This window comes from Anabrus simplex, chromosome 14, assembly GCF_040414725.1.
Source record: "Anabrus simplex isolate iqAnaSimp1 chromosome 14, ASM4041472v1, whole genome shotgun sequence".
In the NCBI taxonomy this organism is placed as follows: Eukaryota; Metazoa; Arthropoda; class Insecta; order Orthoptera; family Tettigoniidae; genus Anabrus; species Anabrus simplex.
This window is the reverse complement of record NC_090278.1, coordinates 32,533,169-32,550,656: the sequence shown is the minus strand read 5'-3', so window position 1 is coordinate 32,550,656 and position 17,488 is coordinate 32,533,169. Positions and strand designations below refer to the sequence as shown.

Genomic DNA, 17,488 nt, shown 5'->3' with positions numbered 1-17,488 from the left:
CAGCTCCGATCTTGACGTTGCAGCCATGCCATGTGGATTTATTGGAATATCTCTCAGGATCTTTAATGCAGTGGTTTCCCGTGCCTTCTGCATCCTAATGCTGTTGACCAAACTGGTTCCTCCGCCTTTGGGAGGACAATAGAGTGCTCTTACCCACACCCGCTCATCCACTCTCAGAGAGACTGTTGGCACTTGCTATAGGGGATCTCCTTATCGTTCGTTCGTAATCTGTTTACCCTCCAGGTTCGGTTTTTCCCTCGGACTCAGCGAGGGATCCCATCTCTACCGCCTCAGGGGCAGTGTCCTGGAGCTTCAGACTCTGGGTCGGGGGATACAACTGGGGAGTATGATCAGTACCTCGCCCAGGCGGCCTCATCTGCTGTGCTGAACAGGGGCCTTGGTGGGGTATGGGAAGATTGGAAGGGATAGACAAGGAAGAGGGAAGGAAGCGGCCGTGGCCTTAAGTTAGGTACCATCCCGGCATTTGCCTGGAGGAGAAGTGGGAAACCACGGAAAACCACTTCCTAGATGGCCGAGGTGGGAATCGAACACCCCTCTACTCAGTTGACCTCCCGAGGCTGAGTGGACCCCGTTCCAGTCCTCGTACCACTTTTCAAATTTCGTGGCAGAGCCGGGAATCGAACCCGGGCCTCCAGGGGTGGCAGCTAATCACGCTAACCACTACACCACAGAGGCGGACGGGGATCCCCTTATACCGGGAGATAATCGGTCCCTTCATTCGTTAGCCGTCTGCATATAAACTATTATTTTTATATGCAGTCGTTGCCTCCTCTCTACCTCGGGGAGGTGAATGTCAGGATTTCACCGTCATTGAAACAAGGTCCAAGTGGCTTTTCCTTGTTTCTCTGGTTCTTTAGAGAGGAATTTGTCCAGTACTCGCTGTTTTTTTTTTTTTTTTCAAGTCGTTGATGGGTCAGATCTTATACAGCTACAGCACTAATGCCAGTGCTTAACACTACGGCTTACAATGAACTTACTACTAGCTTAGCATTACAAGTGATTATAAAGTTAAAACGTAACCCCACAACAACAACAATAACAATAGTACAACAGACAATTCAATGAAATAAATACAAGAATTACTACTACTATTATTGGTAGTATTTCTTGTAATATTTTCCTTCCATTGAATTGCTTGTTATACTCTTGTTGTTGTTGTTATTATTGTTCTGTAGTTATGTTTAACTTTACCTTATTATCGCTTGTGTAATATTCTTCATCCATAATGGAATGTTCAAATCAATTCATCATTCATGCAACCAAGAACTGCCCAATTGTTGGCTGTCCGTAACTTGTAGAGAGGACTGGGAATCCAATCCATTCATTCACGCACCGTCATTCATCCAGTACTTCATTCATTTGGCTGTCAGAATTTCATTAATTCATAATGGGATGTTCAATTTAGTTCATCAAGTCATCTTCTCATTCACTCAACAATGACTCATTCATCAATGAATGTTCCTTCCCCCAGCTAAAGGCTCTCCGTGACCAGGTGAGAAGAGTGATATTCATTCATTCATTCATTCATTCATTCACGCACGACCACAATTCAATCATGAAATCATAAATTCACTAATTCATGCAGTCATTGACTCGTTCATTCAGTCATAATGAATGTTGTAATGGTAAGATAATTCCATAAGACTTGTAACCAGGGGCCAAGCATCAAGGGAGACAGGGTAGACAGCGTGTACCGTTAATATTTTGTGAACTAAATATTGTCCAGTTAATTCAATTCTTTTAGAAGATAATTACTTAAATTATATAGTGTTAAATTTCCGATCATTTATGTCTTATACATTTCTACCGTACCGGCTATGATAACAGAGATATTCATGAATTTGGATTTTTCTTGCTAAGTCCATATCAGCGCCAAGTCACGAGAAAATGGGTTAACAGAATTTAATGAAAATCGTTATGTGAAGTCGGGGAATAAAGAACTACAGTCTACGCTATAAATAATTTCGTAAGATGCTCTAATATCACAGAGTCGAAAGGAAGGCCTCCAATACAGAAAGCTCATGACATTGATCAACAATAACATTACACTGACCATTGTTTGTTGGGATGTGCTTTCTGTCCCTATTGCAACTCATCTCCGATAGATGGGATTACTGCTGTATACCGAGTTGTTTTTAATTTCCTTTACGTCGCACTGACACAGATAGGTATTATGGCGACGATGGGATAGGAAAGGGCTAGGAATGGAAAGGGAGCGGCCATGGCGTTAATTACGGTATAGCCCCAGCATTTGCCTGGTGTGAAAATGGGAGACCACGGAAAACCATCTTCAGTGCTGTGGACAGTGTTTTTCGAACCCACTACCTCCCGGATGCAAACTCACAGCTGCGCGCCCCTAACCACACGGCCAACTCGCCCGGTCGTACCGAGTATAACAGCCTGCCTGGAAGTAGCTGGGGAGTTAGATAACTTTCTTCATAAGCATGCCATTCCTCTGGTTCATAAATTTTCTGATACTACTGGTACGTAACACACTGGTTCATCATAGCATTCGAGCTATTCAATCCCTACACTGAGGCACTGATTGGAATGAGCAGTGTGTATATTTAACGGAACAATGGCAGAGGAGTGTTCATGGCTGTCTGCGGCCTGGTCATACCAGCACTGGAAATTTGGACTGTTAGATCGGCATCGTAGTACTGAGAAAATGTGCGTTTTTTTTATTTGAGCGAGTAGTTTATATGACAATATTGCTTTTAATCCCTACGTTCCTAAGTTAATTGTCGTCAGGAAAACCACAAAGACAGTCTTTCTGAGAATCCCGTAGCGAAGCACGGGTACATCAGCTAGTCACATCTATATTTTGAAATGTGTTCTTGACACTTGTATTGTTACTGTTGTTAGGTTATTATTACAACCAAATTATTTGCTATCATTTCTGTCCAAAGTGCATGCAGCCTACAGGATTTATCTTCTTCTTCTTCTTAATCTTGGTTCGTATAGGCCGACTAAGCACCACGCTATTCAACTATTGTGTTTGAGGTGGGTTTTGATGTTTGCCCAGTGATTGCGCATCCTCTGGCTGTGTTGTTATTTCCTCTCCTTTGTCCAGAGAATCCCTGTCTTCCTTTTTGGTGCTTTGCCTCGGAACCACTTTTGTTTAAACATCCCCCCCCCCCCAAAAGATGTCCGGTCTTTTAGGTCTCTTTTTGTTCCTCCCAGTTTCTGCAGATTTTTGCTTACTTTCACAAACCATGGTGATAAGGTATTTCTCTTTGGCCACTAAACGAGAAGCTGGTTGATCAATCTGGGATGATGCATCCTGTAGATGTGCCTTAAAATGCTAGACGTGTCTTCCTGGCCACGTCCGTGATTTCTTCACAGTACTTGTAGAGCTCTTGTTTGTGTCGCCTTTTGTATTCGTCCCTTCCTTCACTGGTCCTAATATCTTCCTCAATATTTTTCTCTCCTGGATTTCGAGCTTGTCCACGAGTCCCTTCCTGTTGAATATCAGACGTTCTGAAAAACACTGATGACTGTCTGGTAGTGCTTCATTTTAGGATTTCTCTTTTGTTATATACAAATGTAAGATATAATTACAGATTATTTTCCACTGTATCGATTCTAATTTATACATTATTTTTAAAACCTTCAAGTTACAAATATATTTGTGAAAATGCTATGAATACGGTCTTGCAGATCGCTTTTGAAAAAAACAAAATCTATGGCAAAAATCAAATCATCTCCAGAAATCATGAACATAACAGGAGGAAAGGTAGAAAAAATCATGAGCTTCAAATATCTTGGTGAAATGATCCAGTCTAATGGCTTAGAACAGGAGGAAATCAAGGCAAGGATCAGACAGATGGAATTAACGCACCAGTTGACGAAAGATGTGTACATTACGTCTGAGAACAAAACAAGCAGAGGATTGCTGGAACAACTGGAGAAGAAAGAAAGGAAGTTCCTAAGGAAGATTCTAGGACCTATATATATTGGTGGACAACGAAGATTAAGACCTAACAAAGAGTTATATAAAGAGACTAAGGGAATTATGGAGTCGATGAAGAAGAGACAAATACAATTTTATGGATATCTCCTACGTATGAATCAAGAAAGGCCGACTCGAAAAGTTGATACATATTTTGAAGGGGAAAAATTGTTCCCAGGTGGAAACACGTTGCACAATTAGTTTCAGACCTCAGAGGCTTCCGAGAAGAAGGAAAAAAATAAACCTTTCAAAATTGATTTTTTTAAAGAAATAAGGAAGCAAATAAGCCAACGAATAAAGCTATATTGGAAGAAGAATTCCTCAGAAACTTTAGAAATCAGAAACAGGACCATTTTTTAATTCTAGGATTTCATCACATAGGCTATAATATCGAGCCACGTTCTAGTTGAAAAAGGATATGATAAAAGACGTACATATCTACAATTACAATGCAAAATCATCATTAAATTTAAATTCTTGAACTAAGAAAACGTAAGAATGGTTACAAGAAAATGTGTCTAATCATTCTCATTTATGACACATACATACGAATAATAATATTAAATGCAGAATAGTTTCCTTTATTAGACTGTAAAATGAACGGATATTTAATTTTATACATATCTCTGAGCACCTGGAGATAATGTTTCTTATGCTTTTGGGCCATAACGTGAAAATACAGGAATCTGTCACGGACACAACTCCCTGAAATACGTTCAACTTATCACAATTTTGAAGTAAGAATGAACACAGATGCACTGAAATACGCGAATCTACCACATATAAAACAGATCAATATGTATCATTTAATATTTTCATATGACTTCGACAGGGGGAAAAGCACAGAATAGTAAGAACAATCACGTAGGCTGCAACGAAACTACGCACAGAAAAGATGTTAACAGCGCGTGAACCACACAATAACAAAGTCATTCTTTCATCCCGATTAACTGAATCGCTAGCGCGCTAGTCTCGCTTGCTTGTAGGGCGATTGCAGCCCAAAATCCCCAGCTGTAAAGCAAACAAGGTGCTGTAGTGAGCCGAAAACACGATGCACGAAGGGGACGGAAGATACACTCGCTAAATAAGGCATCAAATAAATACGCTTGAAAATGAGGTTGCGTAAATTACACAAGCATATAAGAATCATAGGGGAAGAGTATTTAGCGTACGGGAGGTTATATTGGTCAAACACAGGAAGAGTAAAATCGGAAGACGAGTTAAACAATGGAAAGCTTCTGCAAAAATCGGAAAGGTTGGCAGGTACGCGGAAGGTAAAAGCCAGGGGAGGTAAAGATGATCTAGGATACCGTAGTTGTAACTCTGTGGTCCATAGTGTCCAAAATCGAACAGCAGAAGAAGAGCAATTAAATATTGTTTTTAAATGAGGAACTTATTTGTACATTTCTATACGCAATTGGTTCGAGTAGTGTGTTCCCTCTCTCCTGAAAAATTAAACCCATTTCATCCTACTGGCAGGAATTCCTACCGGTGTAGTTTTCTCTATCTAGATGGCAGTGCATTAAGTTAATTTGTTTATTCACTGTGTTAGAATATTCCCTGACCTTCATAGATAAGCCAGTTATAAAGATCCATACCATCATTTTGTGCTATTAATCACCACAGGTGTATTAGTTAGAGCAAAAGATCGAGTGGAATGAAATGGCGTACAGCAACAGACATACATCGTAAGTTTTCCTTTACTTCACCTTGGACTTGAGTAGTATTATGTATTTAAGTTCTCAAGACAGTCAGGAAGGCTGTGTTGCTACTGGAATTTTTCTCATAATTATTGACAGGGCACCAATGAACCATTTAAATCCTCTGTCAGGATTTCCTGCCATTATTAGCCATAAGACTTATAGTTCTAAAAATGCGTGTTATTTTTATTTTAGGCTGTGCGTCAATGAAATATGTGACCTGTTAGAATGTGATGCCCTGGATGATGTCAATGTGACTGGAATTTCTGTACTCGCGCCAGTTCAAAATGCAGACGCAGAGACAGATGCTGACTCCGACAAAAGTGATTATGAAGTGGATTTTCAGTTGCATCATTTACCTAGGTGTATACTCAAAAGTTCTGCTGAACTACTTGTAGAAACGGACGAAGATCAGGCAGTATTTAGTAATTCCAACGCTTATGCTCACCATCAACCTCGGCAGTAATACCCATCGACCCAGTCAAAGAAAGCGGACTATGCACACAATATGTCACCTAAATCGCCTACATCCATATTGCGGAAGCAGCACTCGTATTCGACCTTCAGGATCAGGCCAAGGATATGATATTGTTACAACACTTGCCAAAAAATGTAACATTGAAGCTTGTTCACATATTGTTTTTGACAATCTTTTCACCTCCATTCCTCTTCTGGAAGATTTATCACAAAAAGGAATAGCTGCTACGGGGACTATCAGGGAAAACAGGATTGGAGATGCACCCCTCACTGACAAGAAATCAATAGAAAAGGAAGGAAGGGGAGCTATGGACCAAACAGTTCCTGATGATACAATAATGTTAGTAAGGTGGTTTGACAATAGAATTGTAACAGTTACTAGTAATGCTGTAAAATCCAGTCCACTTACATCTGCTGAAAGATGGTCTGCCAAACTGAAGAATTATATCCCAGTGCCTCAACCTAAACTAATAGCAGTCTATAATAAATACATGGGAGGAGTTTATTCACATGACAAATATGTGGCTATATACAGGATTCATATCAGGTCCAAAAAATGGTGGTGCCCATTGTTTGTTTGGGGGATGAACGCAGCTGTTGTGAACGCTTGGCGCCTTTTCCGAAGTCTTGGTAATAATATAACATTGCTAAAGTTCCGGCAAGATATTAGTCAGCAACTGCTCCTGCTGTATGGAAGTGAACGGAAGTGCTCCGGTCCAAGATTTCAAATCAGTGGCACCGCCTATAATGCATCACGGTTTGATGAAAGAAATCATTGGATAATAAAAAGTGAGCAACCTAATTCGAGATGCAAGCAGTGCAAAGGTAGAACAACGTACAAGTGTGTAAGACACGTCTTGATCCTGAATGTCACGAGCACTACCATGTGAGACCTCTGTAAAGAAATAACACATTGCAAGTTTTCCTAGCAAGTTTGTTTCAAACATTTTTTTAAATTATGTAAGAATGTGGACTCAGTCATCATTGTTGATATATTTTGTCACATTGTTGTAAATGTTTAACCTGATGAGCATTATTACGTAGTAATTTGACAATAAGTTCAAACAAAAGTGACAAGTTGAAACAGATAATGATTAATCCCAGTGGCAGGAAATCCTGCCAGGCTAAAAATAACCCTGAGAATGATGTTAATTCAAAATCCATTTTTTTCTTACAGTTCCACACCCCCTATTGAGTAACGTTTGTGAAAATCAAGGCAAACCTTCGAAAAAAATTCTGGGAAAAAACGGGTTAACGATTTTTTGCTTATATCCTTATTCCGGGGATCTCTTCAAATATTTAAACCAATGGTTTCATTGGTTAGAACAGCTATGGATAAGAAACAGATGGGCGACGGTTTGGGAGGACACGGATCATGAAGAAGAAACAAATCTAATCTATAACATACCATCAAAGTATGACATGGATTACCGTCCGTGTTTGAACCCAGGATCTAGAATCTGACAATCAAGGAATGGAGCTCATTCCACAATGAACATAAACTATGAGTAAACAATTGGATGAGCGCGGATTTTATAAGTTAATTTAATGTAGATGTTCAGTCAGCAAACTGCCTCAGTGCAAGAATCATGAAAGAGAGGTTATTACAGAGGAAATGACCTAAGTTTTAATAAAACGTCAAGCTATGGAACAGTCTCCTATGACGGTCTAATAAGCTAGCCTTTTCCAATACTTGGCTCCTTTCTTTTTGCTCTCTTTTGCTACTTGTCCGGCTCTCCGTCGTAGAGCGCTAGTTTCATTTTGGCCTCTTGACTGCATTACATCGTTAACCTCTTATGTGACGTCACAAGAGCTCTATTGTGTAGGTGGACACCAGTTTAAAAGGAGTCGGCCCGCCTCCATTGTGAGAGGCTTTATATTCTTGTATCGGGAAATACCATTTTGTAGGCCTTCTCCTTCTGCATCATCCGACTTTTTTCTTTCCGTTCTTGCTAGTTAATAACCTGCCTAATTCAATGCCCCTGAAATATTGTGGGTGCGGGATGCTGATGTAGAATACACCCACGATATCCCCTGCCTGACGTAAGAGGCAACTAAATGGGGCGACCAAGGAATGATGACGTTAGAACCTTGAGAATACTTGTGATTAGTAGATAGATAGACAGATAAATGTCTTTATTGGTGTAGTTAAGGCCATTGGGCCTTCCCTTGCACTAAACCAATTAGTAGGCTATACATTAAAGTCACAAGTAATACTACCGTAATTAATATTAGAAGACACAATTTAAACACAATCAAAATATAACTAAAATAAAATTCCACCACAGTGAGACATACATACAACAGCAATGATAATAATAATAATAATAATAATAATAATAATAATAATAATAATAATAATAATAATGGTAATAGCTAGTAATGGTATTGTAGTAGCACGATCACTGAAAGGCCAGAAATGCACAGGTCACTCGCATCCTGCTGTACCTCTTACCACTCTTTTAAATGACACTCTAGTTGGTATTCCTCTGACCGAGCTCGATAGCTGCAGTCGCTGAAGTGTGGCCAGTATCCAGTAATCGGGAGATAGTGGGTTCGAGCCCCACTGTCGGCAGCCCTGAAGATGGTTTTCCGTGGTTTGCCATTTTCACACCAGGCAAATGCCGGGGCTGTACCTTAATTAAGACGACGGCCGCTCCCGTCCATTTCCTAGGCTTTTCCTATCCCATCGTCTCCGTAAGACCTATCTGTGTCGGTGCGACGTAAAGCAAATAGCAAAAAGGTGTTCCTCTGACGTCGTCCGGTAAACGATTCCATTCACGTGCGGCAAACACCGAGAATGATTAGTACAGAGGTAGACGCCGAAAATACGTCCATTTACCAGCCAACCGCAAACTACTATAAAGATAAAAATCACTTAGACAATATTTCCGTCCATGGCCTCATGATCGGAGCTCGAGGCACAATCCCTAAATTCTTGTAGAGGTATGGGATTCTCTCGGTCTCAACTCGACACGACTTCACGACATCGCTATCGCCGCAATACGAGGTTCAGTAACCATACTCCGCAATCACCTATATAACATTCCAAGAACCATACATCATGCCATATTCCAAATTCATTGCAAATTCACTCCTGAGCCTTGTGGTGGTTATTTCTATCTGGCACACTAGCAAACTCAACAGTAACTTAGAAGACAAAATACTGTGTAGTCGACATTCTATGTCCTTGTGGCAGCCTCCTCATGGGGGGAGTTTTATTAATTAAAAAATATATAAGTGCGGAACACCATGGGTGGACCTTACTTGTAACTAATACCACCTTGCTAGGAAAGTCTTTGGTCTACGTTACGTAGGAGCAGTACCATTATCCGAGAAACAGTACGGGTCTGGTCATTGTTTGTGATAATGGTGTTCGTATGTATTCCACTGTGTTGGGAATGGGTCTACGTTACCTATGAGTAGCACCACTTTATGAAAGACACCATAGACCTACGTTACATGTCATTAGTTCCACTATGTGAGGAACACTATGGGTTTATGTTGCCTCTGGGCGTTGTCATAATGTGTGATACACTGTGGGTCTACATTGCCTATGATTAGTACCACTATGTAAGCAACACCATGAGTATACGTGGCCTGTGATTAGTTCCTCTATAGGAGGAACACCGCGAGAATACCGGGTACTCTCATTTGTCCCACTATGTGAGGAACACCATGGGTCTGCGTTACTTGTGAATAGTACCCTTATGTGCGAAACATCATAGGTTTGTATTTCCCGTGAGTGGTGCCATTGTGTGGGACATACCATGGGGTCTACATTTCCTGCGATAGTACCGCCATGAGAGAAACACTATTATTCAACGTTATCTGTGATTAGTACCACTATGAGGGGATTTTGGACCCCTTCATATAATGAGTATTATGCCAGTCATTAAAGCATTGTGAATTGGATCCACTGATTGTTTTGGTTTCACGATCGTTTTTTCTTCAGCATTCGTTCTAGATTCTGGTCAGTGGATACATTTTGAAGATGTAATTTTCGTTTCGTTCACCTCTTACCATTAGGGGCCGATGGCTTAGGTGTTAGGCCCCCTTACACAACAAACAACATCTTTATCAATGCCCTTAAGTGTTTGACTGGCGCATATTAATACATTCACAAAGTGGAGCATCATTGGAAGATTTAGACATATATGTCTGGTGTGATATTGGGAAAACACGGAAATCCATCTTCAGAGTAGCCGACAGTGAGGCTGAAACACGCTATCTACGGAATGAAAGCTCACAGCTGCGCGACGCTAACCGCATGGTCAACTCGTTCCGTTGATTGGAACAAATAGACTGAATATAAAGATAATGTACTCCTTGATGTACTGTTCATTATCTTTACTAAAAGCAAAGTGCATTCAACTAGGAAGGGGAAAGGTGGTCGTGGTGATTATTGTTTTAAGAGGATGTACAACTAGGCAACCATCCTCTATATAACACTAATCAGAGAGAAAAAAAAGCTTCGGAACCTAATAGCGTCGAGATTGTAAATGAGCAAGAATTGACAAAGAGAAGTCACATAAGTATAGCCCGGATTTGTATGCATTAACCGGTTATATTGCAAACTAATTTGGTTAGTAGGAAGTGCCGGCCACCCGATTTTCCATAATGTAACAAGAATAACATAAATTTTAGGGGTTCTGATGGGCCGTACTCTAATACGTATGCAAACCCCATAGCATAGTCGTTGTGAAGGTAGACTATACTTGTTACTCGCTTCAGTAAGTTCGTGTTCTAACCTAACCTGGGCTCTACAGGCAAGATACATGAAAGTGAACAGCCTGACATAAGTATGTGAAGGTAATGCGAGGACTCAGGTCAGGACCCCATAGTCATCAATCCACGATCCCAAGTTAAGTGCCCCTGAGGTCCGTTTTAGTCGCCTCTTACGACAGGCAGGGCATACCGTCGGTGTTATTATACCGCCCCCATCCACAGGGGGAATATATATGGGAGAGAGAGAGTTCACGAAAGCAGTTTGAAAACATCGCAACGATTTACTATCTCACTCTGCTCAGATTGTTCTCAATCACCCACTTTCTTGCGTGATCCTCACTCTAGCTAGAGTTGATGAGGATGAGGAAGCTGACAGGACTGGGAAGGAAGCGGTCATGGACTTAATTAAGGTTCAGTCCCAGAATTTGTCTGTTGGAAGAATACGAAAGCATGGAAATCCATCTACAGGGTTGCCTGCCGATGGTAAGGTTCAAACTCCACCCAATTCAAACGTTGATACACACCATTCAAATCTATGTAATGGTCCTTATATGCAGAGTCTCAATAAAAATCACGACATCGAGATTCAGGGAAATTCAAGGAATCAACAGCTACCAATTCACGAGGACATCGGTGGCATAACATCAACAGGCTCTGCTGCAGAAGTCCACCACTGAGAATCTTAAACAGCCCTGGAAAAAAGAATGGCGCAACAGCTCCATAGTTTTTCTCTGTGCCAGAAAAAAGCCTCATAAATCAAATCTCCTTCGCAAGATATGGTCAACACATAATGGGATGCTGTCTAATCATGTCAGATGTCGTGACCTACACTTTAAATGGAAAAATTCCCTTCGGAAGAATGTAACTGCTACTACCTAAGGCAGACAGTAAAGAACACATTGTTGAAGAGTGCCCTATGAACTACCCTGGTGACTTCACTGACTTTCTGGCAGTAGTGGTGATTGGCAGTTAGCAGTGGGGATGAGGCCACACAAATATATACACAGAAAAATGTACCCAGGTGTGAGGGTTATACAGGGGGAAGGGTTACACCAAAATTAAAAATACCTAACAGCATGAAAATGGTAAGTGTTTTGATGCTCTCTGAGCAAATTTCACAGTCTAGCAACTTAACTGCGGAAATGATAGTTTTCTTTTGAAGTCCTTTTGCAATAACATATAATAAAATTTCCCCCAAAGTAAAACCACTGTAATTACACATACAGTATATTACGATTAAACAGAAGTTCGGCTGATGATACAATAAAAATCATGTAATATTTGACGACACACTCATCAGAGTAACAGGCCCTGCGATGGAACTACACAGACACATCGACTAACTAGGGGAACCCACCAAGTGTACAAAACACAATTTCCCAGGAAATTTGCTCAGTGAAAGAGGCGACGAAATAAGCGAACACATGATCGAAGTTTCTCACGTGCTCTATGTACCTCTTAGCGGGCGAAATGTTCAACCGACGTAGTGGTGCAGGGGCTATCGCCACGACTCCACACTTTTTCGCCCCGTGTTCAAATCGCAATTAAATTGTTTTTTAATCTATTTATACATATATACGAGTATATGCCTTTATACACCTGAACAATCTGCTCTTCATCTCCGCTGTTTACCACGTGATTCTGACGTCAATTTGACGTCACCTTCTCGTCTTTACTGATCCAGTCCCTAGCAAAGGAACCATCCGCTCCACCTGGAATTCAGTCTGCTTTCGACTCCGGTGTGGTGGAGGAAACTGAGCTGGTCGCGTGTTTTACGCTCTCGTTTATCGCCCGACTTGGGTGAGCAAAGTGGCATTTCGCTATTTTTACGGGACTTAGTTCCCACAGCAATTCAGGTTCTATTTTGAAGCATTACGTTGGCTATGTTCATCAATCTCTCCGGCCATGAACTGTTTGCGAGTGCGCGGTGTTCATTGTCTAAATCTTGTTTGTTATATCTGAACTTTTCCAGTACCAGTACACATGGAAATTTTAAGGTCATTTATCTATGGCTATTAATTTTATCATCTGTGAACTAGCCCTCATATTTTCTACAAACATTTCTAATAAAGTTCCGGCCTTAAGAATTCCTCCTGTCATGCACTGGCCCCCGTCTTGCTTCAGTTAGGGTTCTGTCTCTTGTTAAATTATTTCGGATCTCTGTGTCATTCCATTTATCTTCTTTGTAAGGCGATCTTGCATTTTAAACTTGGAACGCTGTATTTCTGGGTTTTATCCCCTTTTTTCAATGTTGTAAAAATGGCTCGAATTCCTCATTGAGAACGCTTGATGTTGTTGTTACTACATTTGATAATGTTATTGATCTTTCTTTACTTGGTGTTAATCTTTTCTTAAATAGTTGTTAATTCGGACCCTCTCCCTTCTCTTACATAAAGTTGTCAGTTAAGTTTAAAAATACACATTATAATATGATGTACGTAAGACTATTCCTTACTTATTTATTGTTCTCTACCAACTACGGAGACTTCTGAAGTACCCAGTCGCTTCCCCAATTCATGGTGTATATTGTTATCAATATTTTATTACATAACCTAACTGACAACATAACACCATAAGAAAAGTCTGAAAAATATGTATCCTTCCTGAAATTTCACTTTGAAGTCTCGTTACATACAGACTTTCAGTCGCACATTTGTGTCTGTCCTATATTTCTCGACTTTCCTTTGAGCCGTTACTCTGGACATGTCCCTCAAAACTGACCAATCTTTAATCTACATCTACAGTGTGGATGAAAATGTAGATAGCATTTTCCTTTGACATGGGTGACGTTTCTCCTGCCACTGCTTTGATTCGGTCAGCCTGTTCTGCCCACACTCATACGCGCACATTTCTTTGCTGTCGTTCTGAAGTGGTCTGGATTCTACCACACTGACCACAGAATCTCGTATATGAAGGAAGATGAATGCCATAGTGCTGTAAAGAACGTTACCACTTCTTCTCTGATGTCTCGTGCTTATTATTATTATTATTATTATTATTATTATTATTATTATTATTATTATTAGATGGATCTCACTTCATCTTGATCAGATTAAAACAGAATGCTTGTATGCTAGTGAATGTCTTCCAATGAAGGGAATGTCGGAACTAAGAACAGCCGAGGAATTTGAGAGAAATATCCTCCGCAGTATAATGGGTCAAAAATCGTCGATGACCAGCATAGGTTACAAAGAAGGGGAAAACTGTACCAAGAAAGTGAAAGATTAGGTCTATGAGAAGAGGAAGACTCAAATTTTATGGGTAAACGTTTAGAATGGACGAGAAGAGGCTGACAAAACAGATTTTTAAAACATTTGGTAGAAGACCTAAAGTTTCCGACGAATACTTCGGGAAAGTAAGAAGGAATATTGAGCAGTCTGAATGAAATCGGGATGACATTCTAAAGCCAACAAAGTGTAGACCAGTGATCGACAGCATCAGAGGATTTCATGACGAACAGAAGGTGAATGGACAAAGGAAACAAGACAGGCCAGAGAAAAGAATGCAAAGATTTTAGGGTTGCAAGGAAGTAATGTGTAAAAGTTCCTGAAGGTGGTTTCAACTGTCCGAAAGCGAATATGATATAATATGTACTATTATTATAGTTCGAATATAATGGTTATGTTAGTTTTGTTTATTTTGAAATTGATACAAGGCCGATTTAGGATTACTATTTGTGAGAGAGTATCTCACTCCTGATTTTCAAAGGCTGTTTCTTGTAAAATATAAATGACATATTCAGGTTAATGTAGCAATGATAAATTTTAGCGCGATAGTGTAACCTCTTTCTTCGGGAGTTTCGTGTTATGAGCATTCAGTTAATTTATGCGCACTTAGTAAACTTTGGAGAGCCCTAATGGAGTAAATGCGTTGGCCTATTTAAAAATAATTAGTCTTCGTTTGTTTGTAAATAGACAGGCTAAAAAATGTGAGTGACTTTAGCAAATATTAGTGCATTTTAGCTGTGAATATTGAAAATGTGCAACACAAATTTTAAAAAATCCAATATTTCTCCGTCTAAATATCAATTTAGACAAATTAGAAAACTAACTCTGTGGCCGACATGAAGGTCCTACCACGATTGACCTACGATATTTAGGAAAAGAGTTATGCACGGTCAAACATATGTGAATTTCTAATTTTCATATTACTCACTTGTGAATGTAATTTGTGGCACATTATGTGTGTAACACTGCTACAAAAACTTTTTCATCCGACATAAAGGTACCATTGTAGTAGGCTAAGGATAATTATGGTGCAAGGTGTAATGGTGTTCGAAATTTTGAAAATAAATATCAATTTTTCTTTTGTTAAGAATGATGGAGGAGAGAACTGATGCTAACGATACAGGGGAAAATTAGTTAAATCCAGTGGCAACATATTGCGACATAACGACATAATACCTTTCTAACCAATATGCTGGAAGGGAAAATCAGGCGAAAGGAAGGATGGAGAAATAATTTCTTCGTGACTTGGTGCAGAATATTCATTATGTTTCCTAATATGAAATGAAATGAAGATACCAGGAGGGAGAACAATGGATTCAAAGAAGAGCATGATGATGATTTAGATTAAGATTTTAATTTGTTGTTTGTACAACCCTTGTCCAGTTTCTCTGCGGGGTCAGGTATGAGGTGAGGTGAGATGAATGTGTTGTCGCCGGTTTTTATGAACGGATGCCCTTCCTGACGTCAAACTCAACAGATAAATTAATGAGATGAAATGAATGACATGATATATGAAATTAAGAAGGGGCAGGGTGAAACCTGGTGCCGTCACATAGCCTACTTCTTTCGGATAGCAGCAAGGGGTCTGCTCAAAGCGTAAGCTCCCCATCCGACGGACGTATCATGATCAACAGCGTCATATGCCGTCACTCGATATGAGCACTGCCGAGATGTTTGGAATTTAATCTAGGCTCTTGGGCACGCAATCTAGTGATTAGGAATCCTATACCACCAACTCCCCTACCCTGCCGACCAATATTCTGATGGTGAAAATTGTTTCGACCAACGGGACTCGAAGCGCCTTAACGTTCATGGTCACCAGGCGGGATTTAAATGGAATAGAGCCAACGGGACGTGGTATTCCCAAGCGGTCACCCATCCCAGTACTGACCACGCCCAATGTAGCTTAACTGCTGTAATCAGACGCAGAAACTGGTGTATTCAGCATGGTATGGCCGTTAGCAAATAATATTTTAATTTAATTTAGTATGGTTGTTGCTAACCTAGTGCGGCCCATGTAAGGCAGACCCTCCGACGGGTTGGGTGGCATCTGCCATATGAAAAACTAGAGGATAGTGTTTTGTGTGATGTGTGTGTTGCATGAAGTTTAGGAATATTACAAACACTCTGCCATCGAGCCAGTTACATGAGTAATTTAAGGTTAACATCTCCGACCCGACCTGGAATCGAACTAGGGACCCTCTGAACGGAAGCCGATTACGCTAACCATTGTGTCAAGGAGCCGGAAATGACGAAGAATTCATGTTCACTTTCAACTCAATTAATGAAACGTATGAGCTTTAGTCTGTCGAGCACGGATATAACACTTAGAACTCTATAAAATATCACGTATAAGTAGAATTCGGATTTATAGGCAGTGATAGATTAGAATGCAAGCTTATTTAGTTAGTCGGAAGTGCAATGCAGCCCTCTCTTCCGTAGTGTAGCGAGAGTAACATAAATTCTAGGGGTAATGATTGGCCGTACTCCTAATGTTTATGCAAATCTCATAGCACAACTGTTGTGCAGTATAGTGTATACTTGTTATTCCGCTTCAGTAAGTTTGCATTCTAACCTATTCCTGCCTAAACTTTCGGACTATACTTATAACTCTACTTATATTATTTGTTCATTTTTCTTTTGAATTGCACAAACTGCACTTACATTTATTCAATTTTTACAGGTATTTTATTGTCTACAAAGTATTGCATCCATGTTCGACACACTGAAAAACTTACAAGTTATATTAAATTACCAAAGTATATTGCAACATATGCTATGTGCTGTGTAATTACTAGTTACTGAAGCGAATAACATGTATGCACTAGCCTGCACAACGGTTATGTTATGAGATTTGCATAAACATTAGGGGCCAGGCTTATAAGAACCCACAGAATTATGTTACGGCAGAACGAACCGGACGACACTGCCTACTCGACTAGATTGTCTATACATCCAGGCTCCATTGATTAGGCATTCGAGTCACTATGTGACCTGATGAGGCAGTTTCTAGTAAATAATACCAATAACATGATAGATAATAATAATAATAATAATAATGGCGCGTGGCCTCCAGAGAGGCCTGGTACAGGTCTTTCGAGATGACGCCATATAAGCGACCTGCGCGTCTGTGAAGATGGGGCCCTACCTATGATGAATCCTTATGATTAGATCCCCGGAGTTAGGCAAAATGCCTTTTTTATCTGGGTGGATATATCGGAGTGTCGCAATGAGACAAACATGTTCCCGTTCGTTTGGGTACCGTAGGACCAGTTATTATTTTGCCTGTTTTTGCCTATTTTAGCTTCCGTATCCCATTTGATAGTTTAATGCCTTTTGCCTTTTTTTACGTTGTTCTGTATATTTTATGCAATTATTTATGA

At 40.2% G+C, this 17,488-nt stretch overlaps 1 protein-coding gene and 1 pseudogene across 1 annotated transcript in view; one reads left to right on the top strand and one right to left on the bottom strand.

The window, feature by feature from the left end:
- Positions 1–17,488, top strand: part of LOC136885757 (neuroligin-4, X-linked) — a 318,812-nt gene that overhangs the window by 37,997 nt on the left and 263,327 nt on the right. The gene's annotated exons all lie outside the window — the stretch shown is intronic.
- LOC136885818 (5S ribosomal RNA) lies at positions 15,948–16,068 on the bottom strand (annotated as a pseudogene).